Genomic DNA, 19,056 nt, shown 5'->3' with positions numbered 1-19,056 from the left:
ATCGCTTTTGTATTATAACAGAATTTATTTCTTTTTAAATTAAATAATCAAACTTAGGCATTGGCACCATTTTGTTTTATTTACCAGTGCTATTCCCATCTCATTCAATATCCTCCTGGTCTTTAATACATCATTTATTATTAGAACAATTGCTTATGAATCAAATTTTCATTTTGCCTAAAAAAAGGAGCAAAATAATTAGTGGAAATTAAACTGTTGATGGTAGACTAATTCAATGAGTTTCCTATGAGAAGTAGGCCAGGGACGTAACACAAAGTTTATAGATTAATTGCTATTCAATGAAATGGCCTATCAAAATCATCATTGTATGGATATTTTGCTCAGTAGACAAGGAACCCCAATCAGAACTAAGTTTGTGTTACGGGGGGGGGGGCAGGTGAATATACATTGTAAACCTTCAAAGCCCCCCCCCCCCCCACCCAACACCACCTTCGCTCTTGAAATTGTGATTGATCTACATATACGTGAACTTGACACATTTTTTTTTCTTCTATAGGATCTAAACTTGGACGCGGTGACTTTCTTCTCCGAAAACCTGACTAAACCTTCCATGGAGAGAAGAGGAATAGTTTGGGAAACGGGGTTATCTTGTGCGCCCATCTTGTAATGTAACACCCTTATCCATTGATCTTCATCTTCCTCTATGACCCATTTACCAAGATTCTATCTGAGGGAGGGGTAAGGGCTGGATGATTGGAAGATAGGAGGGTGGGTAGGGATGCATGAATAGATGAGGGCTGGGGTGGGGGAAGATCGAAGGGGGCTTGGGAGGGGTTGAGATGATTAGGGGAGGGGTGGATACGGGCAGAATGGATGGAAGTGTCAACTGTGGCAACTATTAGCCTTTATAACAACTACCATGCAGGAGTAGATCCATGATGTTAAAGGGGAGGAGCATACTTTCCTCGATGGAAATTTGCCAAGCCAACAAAAAAAGAAAAAAGTCCTCACTTTCAAAGGGGGGGCACACTTGGGTAAAAACGGCATTTACATTACAAATTTTCATTGTGGCTCTCAAAGGGGGGGCATGGGCTGGATATGCCCCCCTCCCCCCCCCCCTTGGATCTGGATCCGCCAGTGCTGGCATAAAAGTACAGCCTGTACTACAGGCAATAGTGCTCAGCAGCCAATTGCTATCAAACTTTCCATGAATAAGTTACAATAGTTGTATAGTCTTAAAGGGGAAGTTCACCCTGAAGAAAACTTTGTTGTAAAAATAGTAAAAAAATAGTAAAAAATATTGGTGAAGGTTTGAGGAAAATCCGTTAAAGAGTAAGAAAGTTATTAGAGTTCAAAGTTTTGGATATGTGACGTCATAAACGAGCAGCTGCCCCATGTGTTATGTAATACAAAATGCATGAATTTCAAATTTTGTATGGTTCCTGATGACTTAATTTTGTTTTCTATTCATGATCGGGTGTAAAATGATTTGTCTATTGATATACAAAAGGTACAGTGAAAACCATTTTCAATTTTCTGAGAAAATGACATTTCATTGATTTTTTACCATTCGCTATGTAGAAATGCTGCTCGCATATGACGTCACAAATCAAATAATTGAAATTCTAATAACTTTTTAATTATTTTTAATGAATTTTTCGCAAACCTTCGGCAATATTTTTTATTATTTTTTCTGCTATTTTTACAATAAACTTTTTGTCAGGTTGAACTTCCCCTTTAATGAAATAGGGGCCCCCAGAAATATGAGAATAGGGTAAGTATCACTGAGGTACTCAAGGTAAAAGTGATGAAAAATTTGAGGACAAATCGCCTCAAAATGAGGGCAGCCACGTCTGGCTTTGGGTCTGATGACAACCAAATTCATCATCGGCAAGCGAGACAGAGAAATAGGAAATCTGATTCTATAATACCCTGAAAGCGGGTCTGTCATTGGCCTAGCTCTTGGAGGTCAGACGTGTAAATCTAGTCTATGGATTAGACAATAGTATAATGCTTAAGAAAAGTTTGAATAATTTTGAGGTACATGTACCTGTTAATGTTACATGTGATTTAAAAAGATTTCATAGTAAGAGAATCAGTATTACTTTTAGAGTTAAAAGTTTTAATGTTGTAACACTCACAGAATAAAATAACTCTTTTCAGTCTCCTATGCTCTCCTATAAAAAAAAATCAAACCCCAAAGCTCTCCTTAAAAAAAATCATCTTAACCTAACTGATAAAGGAGGAACACAATCTAAGATGAGAATGGTACATTAATTTTGAGTTGTAAGTTAATTAAATCTTAATTCAAGAGTTAAAAAGATAGTTTAGAGCTAAAAACTCAACAAATGTAGTTAAAAGGGAGGTCTACCTCAATATTAGATATCAAACTTTTTAAACAATTTCTACTAGGAGAAATTGAAAGAATACCAATATATCTAAACAAGAAAAACAAATAGTAAATGAAGAGGCCTTTTTTATAGGAGGAAATTATAATCTGTTAACAAATTTTCGGCATTACTCCTATTTGTTTAAGATCAGTATGCTCGATCTGTAATGAAAATCATATCATCAGTCAAAAAAATTGGAACCAAAGTCAGAAAAAATTGGCACCATCTACTGGAAGCAGTAGATGGCAGGTTCGAATCCCACTGGTTCCAATTTTTTTCTGACTTATGATATTATGATTTTCATTACAGATTGAGCATACTGATCTTATGATTTTCATTACAGATCGAGCATACTGATCTTTAACAAAGAGTAGTGCCAAAAATTTGTTAACAAAAGAAAAACAAATATTTATCATAATCATACAATTTCTGGTTTTTATTTTGAACGAGTATTCCTACTTCCTTTTATTCTGTCAAATACTAGCTTTGTAGATGTACTGCTGTGCAGTTTGACGGTGACTAATTTCAGGTCAATAAGCCAGTTCGTAGTTCCTTTCTGCGCATGATCAAAAGATTGGGTCAAATTACTGCTACACACGTTCCAATGACAATGAAAACCACTCCAAGAAAGGAAAATGTATAATCCTATTTCAAAGCATGTTTCTGGGTAGACCAAAAGCTTCGGTCTCTGTTATGTTGGTTGTTCAGCTGAACTCCGTTGGCTTCACTCACCAAATACAGAGACCGAAGTTCTAGCGCGATCTGTACAGGGGACTCAATGGCCATACGTTTATGTACTTAAGATCGGACAAAACGGGGAAGTGAATTTGCGTGACAGCCGAGGTAAGTCACTGTTTTTGTTCCTTTTAACTTGATTTTTCTCAGTTTTTTGGCAATTAATGCCAAGAGGGAATATTAATTTGCATTTTGGTCGCAATAATTGTCAATTTTTTATTCATTAAAGACAAAAATTGAAGAGCCCCGACAGGGGATTTTGCATTGCAAGTCCCCTAATGGTGGCTGCACGATAGCGAGCCGTCTGTGTACGAGAAATTTTTTTTAAATGTTACAAAAACTCCTCCAAACAGACGGCTGCCAGCTGTCTAAGTTTCTGGGCTGGCTTTCCATATTTTGCATTTTTAATCAAACAAGAGTAGGAATGGGCCAGAAATAGGTGATTTTTATCTATTTTGATAGTAAAAAAGTTCAAAATACAAACCAGGAATTGTAAAATTTTGACATATATTTGCTTTTCTTTGTTTAGAAATTGGCATGTACATACCTGTATTAGTCAAATTCCTGCTACACATGTTACAATAGCAATAAAAGCCTGCCACACCAAGACAGAGAAATCTTAATAATTAATCCTATTTCAAAGCATGTTTCTGGCTTTCCACATTTGCATTCTTAAAATAGGAGTGGGCTATAAATAGGATACTAGTAGGAGATTTGTATTCATTTTGATAGGGAACAATTGTGATGTGTTCTATTTACCCTTAACTCTCAAGACCATTGTCATTTCATGCTGAGGGTGAATGGAACACACAAAAAACTGATCCCTACATAAAGTATAAAATGATGAAAAGGTTCATTTTGACCACTGTTTATCCCACTCCCAATATGAGGAAATTTTCAGGTGGATTGAACCAAACACTTTTCTACTACCAGTATTAGAGGCCGTTCTCATTACGCTTTCTAAACTAGTTAACTGGAAACCGATTTAGGAAAGCAGTTTGGAAGATCGCTTTGCTAGCATTCCCACTTGATCACATGAAAGGAGTTTTCAAAACCACTTCACGTAAAGCGATCTTGTTGCTATGGAAACGCTCTTAATGGGGTGACACGTTTTGTGCGAATTTGAAACCGCAGCGTAGATATTCTTCACCTGTCGTGTGGAGTAGCGCGTTCAAAATGTGCAAAGATCACTTCCCGAAGAATGGTTGTGTCCTCACTTCCGCTAAAACCAGTTTAACGTGGCAAAGCTACCTTGAAAACTACATCGCAAGGTGGTTTTCTGAACCAGTTTGGAAGATCAAAGATTAAAACATGTTCCATTTATGAAATTTTACTATTTTTGTCTTCAAGTTAACATCAAGTTGTTCTTCTGGTATCAAATAGCATTTTCTTTTATACACAAAATTGATTGATCTTTACCATGCATATTTAATTTGCATTTTGGAGGAACGTTCTAATCAACAAAATGCTGCCCAACAAAATGAACTAGAATTTGCAAGAGTGTATTTTCAAACAGGTATAACCAAAGTGATGTAATAAAATGAATGATTTCAAATCATGTCATGCATAAAATCATCAAGTAATATAATGATTTAGAATATAATCATTTAAAGAATTACTTCAAACTTACGTTACGACACACGTCAAGATGGTCAAAATTCCAGTACTGATCGGCAACCACGAAAGACCCCCAAGAAGCGGTCTCGTCTTTTTCTCCTCCTCCATCGCGGGCGTTTTCCTCTTCTTTCGGCACCAGCCAAGTCCCTTCTTTGCGCAGTTGCAGAACACACACTGCATAGGTTTGAATGGGAGTAGTACTTCTAAGAAATGATCACCGGTCTGGCCAGTTTTCTTCTGGATGCTACCAGTCTCTATCCCTTTTCTTGTTACACTTCACAGACACTACATAGGATTGAATAATTGTAGTACTTCCAAAAATTGGTCACCACTCTAGGCTTGACTGACCAGTCCTCCTGATTTACCAATCTTTATCCCTTTTCTCCTAAAAAGTGGAACAAATTTCCTTGGAAAGATTTCAACTTTTATCCTGATTTTATATGATGTGCAAGCGTAATCTCTCGATGTTCAAGTGATTAAAATCTCTGCAAATCACTGGTAAATTGTCAAGTCCGTCAATCTTGCAAACTCCAAATTCCTTCGATCCATGCTTCATCTCAGTGAAACCAGCAACCGGCTATGAACAACCTGAAAGAAAAACAGAAAAGTCAACATTACCAAAGAATATTTTACTCTATGATATTACAGCTGGAATGCGAAGCAGTGGCAAATTTTTACAAAGACACCAATGGCATATGGAAAATGGATGGCATTTTATATTTACTCTGCTATCCGACTGATTTTGTATTTGTATATTTTCTGATTTCTGTTCAAATTTAATTTAAACGACTCAATAAAGAACATAATGGAAGCTGTCATGGGTGAAAACTCCCTGTCAAAACAGGTCTAAAGATGTATTTTATCTTTTGTTAAGTAGCATGTAGGCACAAAATTCAGTTCTATGTAAGGATTATTGCTATTGAATAGCAAGAATATAATCATGGATGAATAGGAGGGTAACAAATTTATAACGTACTTTAGAGAACAGATGATCATTTCATTAGACATTTATTGAAAAGAAGTATTTGATTCGATTCGATTTATTTAATTCCACATTCCAATAACAAAGTATATGCAAGTGTAATAATTTTTCTTAGAATAACATAACAATAAAATTGGCTGCTTAAGCAAATAACATAATGAATAGCATATGCATATATACATTCTAACGATTTAATTGAAATATATTAATACCAAATATTTTTTTATTAAAACACATAGCAGAAAATAATATATATACATGTACATACTGTATATCAACATAATACATTTTGAAATGTGGGAGACCTCCATCTTAAGCTAGGAGCTTGAAATTTGTTTAAGGCCTCAAAAGGAAAGGGGAAGGAAAACCAGACAAACGGTGCAAGTAAATGTAAGAAGGGTCATATTATCATCATCAATTTCATGTCTGCTCTCAAATTATAAATTGACACATTTGACTAAAATCCTGGGAAGTCTTTCATGAAAACAAAAAGTCAGTGATCTTGACTGACATATTTTGCTCTCAGCCAATAGGAAGCAAGAATCTCAGAACAAGCTGTTTGTTTAAATGTTTTGTGAAACACTCCCCAGTACACGGATGAACATAATGCAGTAATTTACAGAGTTAATTCTCATCAAAGATGGACTTCATCCCTTAATACGGAAAAATGAAACGGAGAAATCGCAAGTCAGTTTAGTTGATACTCCTATAGCACTGGCAAAACAAAAAAAATACCTGATATTCATGTTCTAAAAAAAAAAACATTACCAATTTACCAAATTGTATAGGTCTTTGACATGAATAGGGAATAAAATCACAAATCCATATTTGCAATATGAAATGGAATGCGAGAGTCATTGTGTGCAAGTTCTATGGATTTCTCACTCATTAAAATGATGTATTCATAAAGGTGATATAAAGCAAATAAGGATTATTGTACTTCATTACCAGTGCTGCCAACCTTGGGTAACCAAAAACTGGCAAAAAAAGCAATCTCCAACCCAAAAAGACTCTGTCGACACAATACTCAAATACCCTTTATAAATACCGAAACACGCAAGTGCAAATACAAAAGCAACCCAAGCAAATTTTGTCTGATTCTGGAAATTTGACTTGTGAATCGGGCAAACGGGGATGAAAATGAGAAAAGTCACGGCGACGGAGCCCTGCCAACATGACTCACGCATCTTCCGTCTCCCTTCCATGGAACCTCCTCTCATTCCCTTTCGTCTTTGGCTTCGTTTCTTCATGGTAAGGTCCATGGTTTCTTGCTGCCGAAGGAGCAGCAGTTCATGCAACATCTGGGGGGGCCTTTCACGAAACAGTCATTCAGTGATATTTCACTGATGACTGTTATAAGCTACTGAAATCCTTGCATCTGATTGGCCCAGGGCAAGTTTGTCAGTGAAAATCACAGACAAGACGGTAAAAGAAACGCTTGCCAGGCATGCCAGGGGACTAATCGAGGTCGTAAGTTCCTGAGTTTCGACAGAGTAAATGAGACGCAGGTTGGAAAACAGCATACAGACATCTAAACTTGCCAAAAATCCCAGTTAAGCAATGATTACATTGATGCCTATCCTCAAATATGAGTGATGCCTCTCGACTCGGATACTGTCTTCAACGGCAAAGGGGTCGTAAAGCGATATCACACTTCATAAATGAGGTGTTGGGAAGAAAACATTTGACAGTTTTGAGTGGCACGGAACTCCCAACAGGAAAGCCATATCATAAGTGTTGTCTGTTGACAGTTCAGGAAAATGAATGAGGCATCATTTGAGAATAATAAACAATGATGATTGATATCTCACAATTCCTATTTTGATAAAGGTAGCCACAGCAGCTGATATAACTGTTCTTCCTATGGGCTAGGAAGAACATAATATTATTTCCTTCATTCTTCAAGAAGGCAATAAGTCCCATTATTACAAGTCTTTGGGGTGTATGACTCTGCCAAGTACTGAACTGACAACCTTCTGATCCCATGGTGGGTGCTCTAACCACTAAGCCACCACTTAAACCATGGGAAACAACAAATAAAAAAGCAGTGCAACTGTTCAAATTTCAAATCTGAAAATACAATACAAATCTCACTTTCAAAAAGCTAAAATCTCTACATGTATAACTTCTAGAACACTTCATACACCATGAGCCTTCCACAATCCACATACATGTATACACATGTGCTGTATTTTTTAGTGCTCAGTGTTCTAGCAAGAGTAGTGGTGGTCGAAATTTCACAGCAATAAAAAGTTTTTTTAGGCCGAATTAAAGCCGAAAGAAAATGAACATCATAGCAATGACGACCTGACAAGAACAAAGTAATATCTATCTATTATAAGAATGTCTATTGTAAATTATGCAAATAAAACAAGAGTAAAGATGGAAATTATAAATGCAAGTGTAATTCTTCTTTGCAAGTTGTGTTTGAAACACTTTTCCATTTGAAATTAGTGGTGGTCAGAAATAGTGTTTTTCATAATGAGTGGTGGTCAAAAATCTTCTATGCACGTTGGGCCGACCACCGCCGAACACTATAGCTACAATTATCACTGTTCGTTAGAATGTTGGTTAACACAATTAGGCCCTGGAAAAAAAATAAAGGGATGCGCATAGTGCGTACCTGCATAATGAAAATAAGCGTCTACATCCTAGTAACATAATCAGCAGGTCTATCGCTACGATTGCCAGTAAATCTCCCTTTTTCTTAACTTTATTCCTTAAAATAAGTACATGAAGACACATTTGGCAGTGATATATAAAATGAGTGTCGTTTTACAATCAGAGTATACAATAAAATAAACATCTTCTGTGCATCATAAAATCAAATATGTTTACCGGTGCTGTATTAAATATCAATGGCATGCTATTGTGTCCTGTTAGGACGATTCAATTCGCTTAAGTTCATAAAATGCAAAGCAGATATAATACAATAAAATGTGGATAGAGAATTACAATAAAAGCCCATGGCTTGCAAAAACATTGATTCCCCTTTAATACTGTACATATAAATTATACAATATACATGTAGTAAAGAAAACCTGTAAGATAGAAAAAAAAAATATCAATAAAAAAATTAGTATGTCTGGCATTTTAGGGCAAAAATTACTGTTTCATTTTGTTTTTCCCCAATTTCGACCCCTTGCATCTTATTATTAGCAATCACTGGACATAAAGTTCTTTTGTTTTTTATTTTTTACCAGTCAGAGTTGTTTATTTGAATTTTACCTGTTTAAGAACTGAAAGTCAAAAAAGGTACAGAATTGATTTTTTGTGACTATTAACAAAAAATAGGATGCCAATTTTGTCCAAAAACTTCCTCTCTGAATTCAGTATATTTATGCAGGATTAGACATTACTTGATTAATAATTGTTTGTCTATAACAACACATGTACAGTGTATATACATGTATTATGCCAAATACTGAAAATGTTTGTTTTGCCCACAACCACCAATATTTCAAATAGTTCACGTTCCAAATCATCAAGTCCAGTTCTACATGTATCCAAAGTGTCATTAAAAAAAAGCTATTGACAACTTACAAGATAGCTCCTATAAGAAAAAAAACAATTGAGTGATCGTTTGCATCACAATTTCAAAATTATTTATCACTAGTTTACAAGACATTCACAAAAATTTAGGAAAATGAAAACTTGTTTTTAGTCAAATGAGACACTTTGGGTTACCCTGATTGTAATACCCCTTTCATAAACCCCATTAAAATGAATTAGGCGGCTAATAGCAGCATAATTTGGTCGTAAAATTGGAGGAGGACAAGAGTTATCCGCATTACTCTGATGCTGCTATTATCCGCATAATAGCAGCATCGGGACAAGATTTTGAGTTTATGAACGCATTTCCAAATTATGCGGATAATTGCCATGGTGCGGTCACAAGGTCACCCTTTTCCAACACAACTGCATCGGAGGGGGCGTGTCCAGTTGTCATGGCGATTATCCCCCTTTTTCAGGACGGCGCTCGTAAAAATAATGCGGCTTATTTTCGGAGTTTATGAACGCAATTTTTATTGAATTATCCGCATTACTCTTAGGCGGCTAATTGGAGGATAGGTTTATGAAAAGGGTATAAAACACCATATAACAAGCTAGCATACATGTATGGGTACACATACATTATACAGATTGTACAGTATTATAATGAACTACAGGTCAATGGCAATAAAAAGCATGTTTATCTGCAAGTACAGGTGAAATTGCTACACATAACAAAGATGATATTGATTATAGCGACCTTGAGTTCAGTGCATCAATGACTACTCCACCACCAACAGCGAAATATTGATTTGTTTAGGGGGTTCTGACACTTTTAAAGGTTCAAATGGATATTTCTTTTGGAGAGAAAGTTATCATGCAGCAAGAGACCTTTTTTCACAATTGTTGTTGCGAGTTTTATACTCCACCATTTGCAAATAAATATCAAACTGAATTATGCATGTCAAGCCTGTCAATAAAGGTAATGTCGAAAAGCAGAACTGCAGCAACCAATAATTGTAATTGTATGCTATTGATAATTAATACTGAATTATTTATTATTGATTTTCAATTCCCAAAGGGCAAATTGCAAATTGCCTCCAAATGGCTATTAGCTCCCTTTCCCTATAATAGTTTTTTTTCTCCTAATGGAATGAAAATTGAAGTGAATGCCACATTCATGTGTGCTCATTAAGGCATGAATTATAATAGTACATTACTATATTGGATGGCTCAGGATGGAATACTGTTTTGGGTTTGATTCAGGCAAAAAATATCTTTTTTGGGGGGGGGTACTCTTCCCAAACTACTGCAACATAACTGAATCTGCATCATTGGTGCTTATATTGCAGTGAATTTCCGGAATTTACCGTGGTTCTTTTGAGCATTTTGGAGGCAAATTCGCCTCAAGCTCCTGAATATTTTTTTCCACTGGTTAGATTGTACAGACTTTGTCCTATTTTCATATACCAGTGTAGGCAAATTTAATAGGGGGAGGTTGTATGTAAGGAAGACTACTCTACCTGCTTAATAGAACAATTTGCAGTAATCTTTTTACTTTTCGGGCGATCCATGCTAGAAAAATCAGCTATTTTCACAACATTTTTCAACCTATTGTCCAAACAAATGAAGAACTTCAATTTGATTTGTGGTTATTATAAAGTACTACTGGGTAGACATATGAAAAAATGACAAGCAACAAAAATATGCTGTCCATGGGTGAATTAGAGGTGAAAATGTTGCGTGTCGTACGGGTCTCAGAAATACACATTTTCGCCCTTAATTCAGCCATAATCAAATGTTTTTTGTCGGTAATCAGTTTTTCACATGACTATCCACTTTAACTTTATTATTGTTCAAACATAATTTTTCATTGCTCAAACAATCAGTTAAAAAAGAGACTAGAAATTGTTGACAAAATGTCAGGAGCTCTTTTATGAGAGCGAAAATAGCCCCCAAGCCGTGTATTTTTTACCCTGGTATTTTGCATGAAAACCATCAGTAGTAATTTTCTTCTTATTTTTCAGTACCGAATACTGAAAATCAGTGCTTCTTGTCAGTTCTGTACTTATGTATTACAGCATGATGTATAACTGTTTTGAGAAAACTTAAATACAAGATGATAAAATGACAAAATAAAAAGTGCAGTGCTCACTACATGGCCTATTTTAGACATCTTAAAGGGAAGTTCACCCTAAAGAAAACTTTGTTGTAAAAATAGCAGAAAAAATAATAAAAAATATTGGTGAAGGTTTGAGGAAAATCCGTTAAAGAGTAAGAAAGTTATTAGAGTTCAAAGTTTTGGATTTGTGACGTCATAAACGAGCAGCTGCCCCATGTGTTATGTAATATAAAATGCATGAATTTCAAATTTTGTATGGTTCCTGATGACTTAATTTTGTTTTCTATTCATGATCGGGTATGAAATGATTTGTCTATTGATATACAAAAGGTACAGTGAAAACCATTTTCAATTTTCTGAGAAAATGACATTTCATTGATTTTTTACCATTCGCTATGTAGGAATGCTGCTCGCATATGACGTCACAAATCAAATAATTGAAATTCTAATATCTTCTTAATTACTTGATGGATTTTTCTCAAACCTTTGGCAATATTTTTTATTATTTTTTCTGCTATTTTTACAATAAACTTTTTGTCAGGGTGAACTTCCCCTTTAAATGCATTAATATAATTGTGCGATCAGATAGCACAAATTTTTTAGTTATAATGCACCGAGTTTATAGTTATCTTTATTTTTCCTAAACCTATCCGTCTCTCTCTCTCTCTTTCGCTAGATCTATTTACTTTTCTTTTACTTATATCCTCCCCCCAAAAAAAATTCTCACTCTCTCCTTTTTCTATTTCTCTTTCTCTCTGTCTCTTGCACCAAGAAAACACTTCAAAACATTGGCAAGGGGAGGGATAGTTCTCGAATCCGTCTTTCAGAACTTCTGAAGCAGAGCAAAGTCAAACCACTTGCTTTTAATAGAACTCTTCCTCGCAGGCATGGAATTCATGGAATACAATGGGGAAACAAAAGCGCTGCAACGTTTTGAACCAGTCAAATAATCAAACTGAAATGCTCAATCATATATTCACTGAACATTGCAAAAAAGAAGTTATTTTGATATAATTCATTCCATTTATGCACATGCATGGATTGAAGAGAATAGAATTGTATTTATTCAATAGGTCTTCAGCTGACATGTTTAGATGGCTTGGTATTTTTTCACCAACCAATGCTAATAATATCAGCTAATTCACAAAAAGAAGGGAAATGGAATATTGAAGATCATACAATAGTTCTATATTTTAAGGAAAATCTATTCATACATATGTATCTGTGCTCTTTCGCAACAAAGACTCAAGTTAGAAGGACTAATAAACAAAGTGTGCACTCCCAATTCCTCCTCGGGTGGTTCCTCTAATAGGGACGTTGATGAGTATCATGAAGAAGCTTTTCAGATGATAGCACAGGTATAAATGTACAGGAAATGTTCATACACTATATTTTCTCTAAAAAAAATATTTTTTGAAGATATTTAAGCCAAATAAGGCAAGAATACATGAAAATAAAGAAATTGTTCAAAGCAAACAATACTGACTTTCAATGGGTATTCAAGACTGCAATATTCTTGACATTTGACTATTCAATTAAATAGGCCTGGCTGGTAGAGTAATATTAAACAAGCAAAACACATCAAACATCAAAATCTGATGGAAAATTTGAACATTGAATTTCAAAAGTTAGCTTCTACAGTGGGTGATTTCTAGTTCGGTGTTGGCCTTGGTGTTGGTGTTGAAATTTCGATTGCTTCCCCTAGCTCCAAAACTTATTCAGAGTTTGTAAAACTGATCCAGATCACATTACATGTATTAACACCTCAACAATTAGTGACTTTTCGGGACCATCCTCATTCTATGTTTGGTGTTATAATCGTGTAAAAATTGACCCAACACCAACACCAAAAGGTCAACACTGAACTTGAAATCACCCAGTGTATTCATTGTACATTGAATCATACTGACAAAGTGTTTAAAGGGGAATGAAACCTTTGGAACAAGTACAATATGTCGAAACAGAAAAAATCAAAGAATACGAACACAGCAATGAATACAGCAATCACTAATGCTATGGAGATCCTCCCATTGGCAATGCGACAAGGATGTGTGATGTCACATGTGAACAACTTTCCCTTTGATGGACTATAAAAATACCCTCGAAATGATTTTTTGCTTTTTCTTATGGTGATACAAATTCTTTATCCATGATGTAACAGTCTGTATTACATGCCCTCCTATAGAAAGAACACATGATCTGATGATAGATGTCATAAAAGAAGACATTTAAGTGAAATATTCTTATTATTTGTCCGAAATTTCTCAAACTTTTGTTGATCTGTTTCTTTGATTTTTCTGTTTTCACACAATTTTTCGTGTCCAAAGTTTTCATTCTCCTTTAATAATAATAATAATAATAGCTAGATTTATATAGCTACCATCACCAGCTCTCATACAAGGAATTATTCCTGCCGGGTACCCATTCACCTCATCTGGGTCAAGTGCAGCACAGTGCGGATAAATTTCTTGCTGAAGGAAAACACGCCATGGCTAAGATTCAACCCACAACCCTCTGTTTGAAAGATGAGAGTCAGAACCAAGAGACCCCGACATGTCCACAATTTTTATAATTTAACTTGAAACTTAAAGGACAAGTCCACCCCAACAAAAACTTGATTTGAATAAAAAGAGAAAAATTCAAAAAGCGTAACACTGAAAATTTCATCAAAATCTGACATTTTTAAGTTTCGCTTCATTTCACAAAACAGTTATATGCACATCTCAGTCGGTATGCAAATGAGGGAATTCAACTGATGACATCACTCACTCACTATTTCTTTCTTATTTTATTTTCTCATCATTGTCATGTGAAATGAAGTTTCATTCCTCCCTGAACACGTGGAATTCCATTATTTTAACATTTTGTGCTCCAGGCGAGGAGGTCCTTATTGTCAAATACGGAAAAATTGAAATATGGTATTATTCAAACAATAAAAAACAAAAGAAATAGTGAGTGAGTGACATCGTCGACTCACTCATTTGGATGTAACTGGCTCGTTCATATAACTATTTTGTTAAAAAATAGGGAAACTTTGAAATGTCATAACTTTCTTATTTTACTTCCAATTTGATGAAATTTTCAGCATTGTGCTTGTCTGATTTTTCTCTATTTATTCAAATGAACATTTTTCTGAGGTGGACTTGACCTTTAAGGAAGAAGAGGGCTTTCACCTTTTTGTTTTTATGTTCCATAATTCATAATTTTGAACTATAATGAAATAAGACCCGCCAAGTTAAGAGCCAAGAATTGAAAAAAATACAAATATATTCATGTACAATAAAGGCCAATTGAACAATGACACTGAACCTCAAAAAGAAAATTGTACCATTACCTTTTAATTCAACCACAAATGAATTTTACTGGTACCTTTAACATTAACTGAAACACCATAGTACATGTATGGAGGTAAAGAGAGTGATATTTCATCGACAAGACCCAAATGAAAGTACATAAACATTCATCAATAAAATTTACTGCCAGAATGGGTAGACATTAATCATTTCCCTAATGGCAACAAATTACACAACAGTTTACTGCTGAATGAGGGACAGAAAGTAATTGCAGCACATACATGTATGCCATGAGAAAATATTTTATATCAGGGTCAAGTTGTCAAAATATCATGATCATTCATCTAGATCTGGTACATAAATGTAAACTTATCTTTGTAAAGTCATGAAATCGTAGCTCAAAATAGATAATTCTGATGATCACTATACACAGAAAAGCATATGTGGGACAGTGTTTGAATATTGCTTTAAAAATACACCTGACATTCGATGGAATTCTGTGCTTTTTTTTGCGAATTTCTCAGCAATTACGCATTTCATCCAGAGCTATTTGGCACACTTTTCTTTATACATACAAACACTTTGGTGGTAATTTCATTGGATTCTGTTCGAACTCCATTTTGAAATTGTAGCCACAACTGATATTAACATTTTAGTTTGCATGTATGTCACTCGTTCTATCCATTATTGTATTCAATAGGCCTATTAACTACCTGCATATTTCTGCACAAAGTGCACATTGCCTCTCTTTTCACAAGTGACAGGTTGCTTATTTAATGTACTGTACAAGTGTTTTGAATAATTACTATGATTGATTAATAAATATTACTTTAATTTTCATCTAATAGTAGGGGATCTACACCACATCCAAGAGAAATTAGCAAAAAAAAGCACAGAATTCCATCGAATGTCAGGTGTTTTTTTTAAGCAATATTCAAGCCTGTCACTCAAACAACTATTATTCAATCTTTTTAACCAACTATTTAAACTTTTCAAAGTTGTTTAAAAAGTTGAAACAATTACAAAAAAAGCTTTAAAATAACTTGTTACAGTGACAGGCTTAAACAATGTGCTATTTTTTTACTGTGCACAATTTCCACTCCCTGGAGAGCATTCCGTGCATTCGTCGCAGCCACATTATGGTGCTGGCAAAATCAAAACATACAATATCTTTCGCACCAGGTACCCATTTAGCACCTGGGTCGAGAGTGGCAAAGTGTGGTTTAAAGGGGAAGTTCACCCTGATAAAAACTTTGTTGTAAAAATAGCAGAAAAAATAGTAAAAATTATTGGTGAAGGTTTGAGGAAAATCCGTTAAAGAAGAAAGTTATTAGAGTTCAAAGTTTTGGATTTGTGACGTCATAAACGAGCAGCTGCCCCATGTGTTATGTAATATAAAATGAATTAATTTCAAATTTTTTATGGTTCCTGATGACTTAATTATGTTTTCTATTCATGATCGGGTGTGAAATGATTTGTCTATTGATATACAAAAGGTACAGTGAAAACAATTTTGAATTTCCTGAGAAAATGACATTTCATTGATTTTTTACCATTCGCTATGTAGGAATGCTGCTCGCATATGACGTCACAGATCAAATAATTGAAATTCAAATAACTTTTTAATTATTTGATGAATTTTTCTCAAACCTTCGTCAATATTTTTTATTATTTTTTCTGCTATTTTTACAATAAACTTTTTGTCAGGGTGAACTTCCCTTTAACGCCTTGCCAAAGGACGCTAGACCGCGGTGGGATTCAAACACACGACCCTCTGTTTACAAGGCGAGAGTCTGAACCACTACACCACGGCTCTTTCATCCAATCCATCATTCATCTGTATCGAACTACATGTACATGTATTTCCCATAATAAAAGGTGATAAAGGTGCTAGTCCAGCATCTGTATTAGAGATTAGCAAATTAGCTAATGGTTAATTAGTTAATTATTGATGCTGCATTATTGCATGATGACACCACAAAGACACCTAAACAGTTGTAACAGGTGTACAGATGTATAGATGTTGCATAAAAGTTACCATCATATGGGAAGTTTGCCATCCAATGGTATCTTACATGAAATCCTTGATTTTGATTGGCTGTTGGGCCATGTTACCATGGTCCATGTACTTACCATTGGATGGCAAAATTACCATAATGCAATGGGCCCAGGTGGGTGTTTCATAAAGTTGTTCGTAAGCTAAGAGTGACTTTAAAAATGACTGTAGCCTGTTGCATAAAACTTTTTTCCTGAGAAAACTCCGGTAAAAACTGAAAACAAAGGTTAGTCTGTCTTCAGCCAATGACTTTAACACAGGGCAAAAACTCAGGTTAAAAATACCTGAGTTTTCTCAGGTAAAAAGTTTTATGCAACAGGCCCCTGGTGATCCTTTCTTGTGATAAATGGTGTATTCATTGGCGATGGTTTGGCACATAAGAAAGGTTCATCAGTCATTCTTAAAGTTGCTCTTAACTTATGAACAGCTTTATGAAACAGCCCCCAGGGTTAAAAAGAGAGACAAAGAAAAAGAGAGGGGGAAGAGAGAGAGTGGGGAGAGGAGAGGTGATAACTATTTTGAAGCACTAACACTTTGGTCAATCTTAAGAAGATTATTTGTGTTCATACTTTAATGCTGAGATAAAATGAAAGATGACAACAAGTTCTGAGAAAGATGCACAACTAAAATCTATATAAAAACACTAAACAGCCAAGGATACAATCCCATCAGTTATGAAATATAAGTTCTAACATTTCTTCTCTTTTTCTCAAAAGGCATGCATTCAAAGAAAAATATTATTACCAAAATACAATGTTGGACACTAAAATAATGCAAAATTTTCTAACAGATTCAATCAATGAAAAAAAATGATGTAACAATAAATCACCACACTATTGAAAAATTTGAAGAAAAGAATGGAACTCCAATACAATTAATGATAACAATAAAAGTATATATATATTTACATAGTGCAAAACAAATTGAAAACTGTTTTATAAGCTATATACAATTAGCTCTTTAAGGTTACAAGGTGAGAAAAGAAACAAGAAGAGTTCAATATGCGACAGCCACCCTAACCCTAATATATTTTTTTCACTTTGTGTGGCTATCACAAAAGCAACACTTCCCAAGAAGTGATGTTTAAATTCCACTTTTATAAACTTGGATCTTTTTCAATCAAATTCAATATTTCAAACATATACTAAAAATCATAGAATTGTGACATTTGTAGGATAAAAAGAAGAGAGACTCACCAAGTGGTATACTCCATTAAAAGTAGAATATCTCCATACATAAAGGCCTACACCATTTATAAGTTGGTCAATAAAGGTATAAATCACACATACCGGTATATCTCAAAGCTCATGAACACAGCTATACAGTTCCCAAAATCTCAGTACAAATCAAAATATCTCCTACTAACAATACACACAAATCAATCCACCACAACAACAATTGGAGAAGATATCGCACCTAGGATTACTTCGGAAGTCAGTGACGATTTGTGGTAACCATGAATGGGATCTTTCCGCCTCGCCGCTTCGCAACAGATCACGCTGGAAAAAGGATGGCCCTGGTTTTAGAAAGAGACTGGATTAAACGATCACAACACTCCACAAGTGGTCACTGAAATCAATGAATGCTCGAACGGCAAATCAGCTGTGATAGTGAACTTCATGGAGAGCAGAAGATGGTTTGGTCTGGCCTTGCCGCGAAACCAGAGAAGTCTGCTATGACTTTATGTTTGGTTTTAACCCCACTATATTCAGCACTCAATATCTCCTAGTTTGTACATCCAGGGTACCACGCATGGTAATACACAATGAGTGTATTCTGCCAGTATAACGGTATGCTGTGTGTGCCTATACACACAGAATGGTGAATCACATCAAGCTGTTTCTATACACCCAGTGTATTCAGTGTGTAAACATTGCATTGAAAGACTTTTTGTGCAACACTTAGATGGTATCGTATTGTTGGTGGTACATAAATGATGTGATCATGAAAGCAATAAATAAAACCAAGAAAAAATCATCTTAAAGAACATGTTTCTTCTCCTGTTTGATTTTTCATGAAGTAACTGAAAAGCTCTGTCAATAATATAGTGTAAAAGTCGTTTCAAGAATTCTTCACTTGTAGTCCCTCACAATAAAATCAATTGCACACCCCTGCAAAGATATAAGAGTTTCGATTGGAACAGTCCACATGGGAAAGCTATGAAGATTTACTACACCACAAACTTTTAAGTGGACTCCTACATTATGACAGAGGGGTGAAATGTATAACACAGTTAACAAGTGGGTCTCTACACAACTTGACAAGACTAGCACAAATGAGTTCATCAGTAAAGGTAACCAGCTATTTCAGGAGAAGCTTTAAAAATGAGCTTTTTGTATCAATAGCCTTACCATGCCAAGCTTTGTAGGGGGGGGATTCATATGACATGAAAGAAAGAAGAAGTTTAA

At 35.0% G+C, this 19,056-nt stretch overlaps 1 long non-coding RNA gene across 1 annotated transcript; it reads right to left on the bottom strand.

Moving 5' to 3' along the window:
• Window positions 1–4,713: 4,713 nt before the first annotated feature.
• LOC121422151 lies at window positions 4,714–17,883 on the bottom strand. The gene is made up of 2 exons (XR_005971123.1): window positions 17,845–17,883; window positions 4,714–5,291 (listed from the first exon to the last, which is right to left on the bottom strand). It is a non-coding gene; the product is annotated as an uncharacterized LOC121422151 (long non-coding RNA).
• Between the last annotated feature and the right edge of the window lie 1,173 nt (window positions 17,884–19,056).

The sequence above is a fragment of the Lytechinus variegatus genome, chromosome 9 (genome assembly GCF_018143015.1).
Source record: "Lytechinus variegatus isolate NC3 chromosome 9, Lvar_3.0, whole genome shotgun sequence".
Lineage (NCBI taxonomy): Eukaryota > Metazoa > Echinodermata > Echinoidea > Temnopleuroida > Toxopneustidae > Lytechinus > Lytechinus variegatus.
Note: the sequence above shows the minus strand (reverse complement) of the source record. Positions and strands in the feature narration are given on the sequence as shown.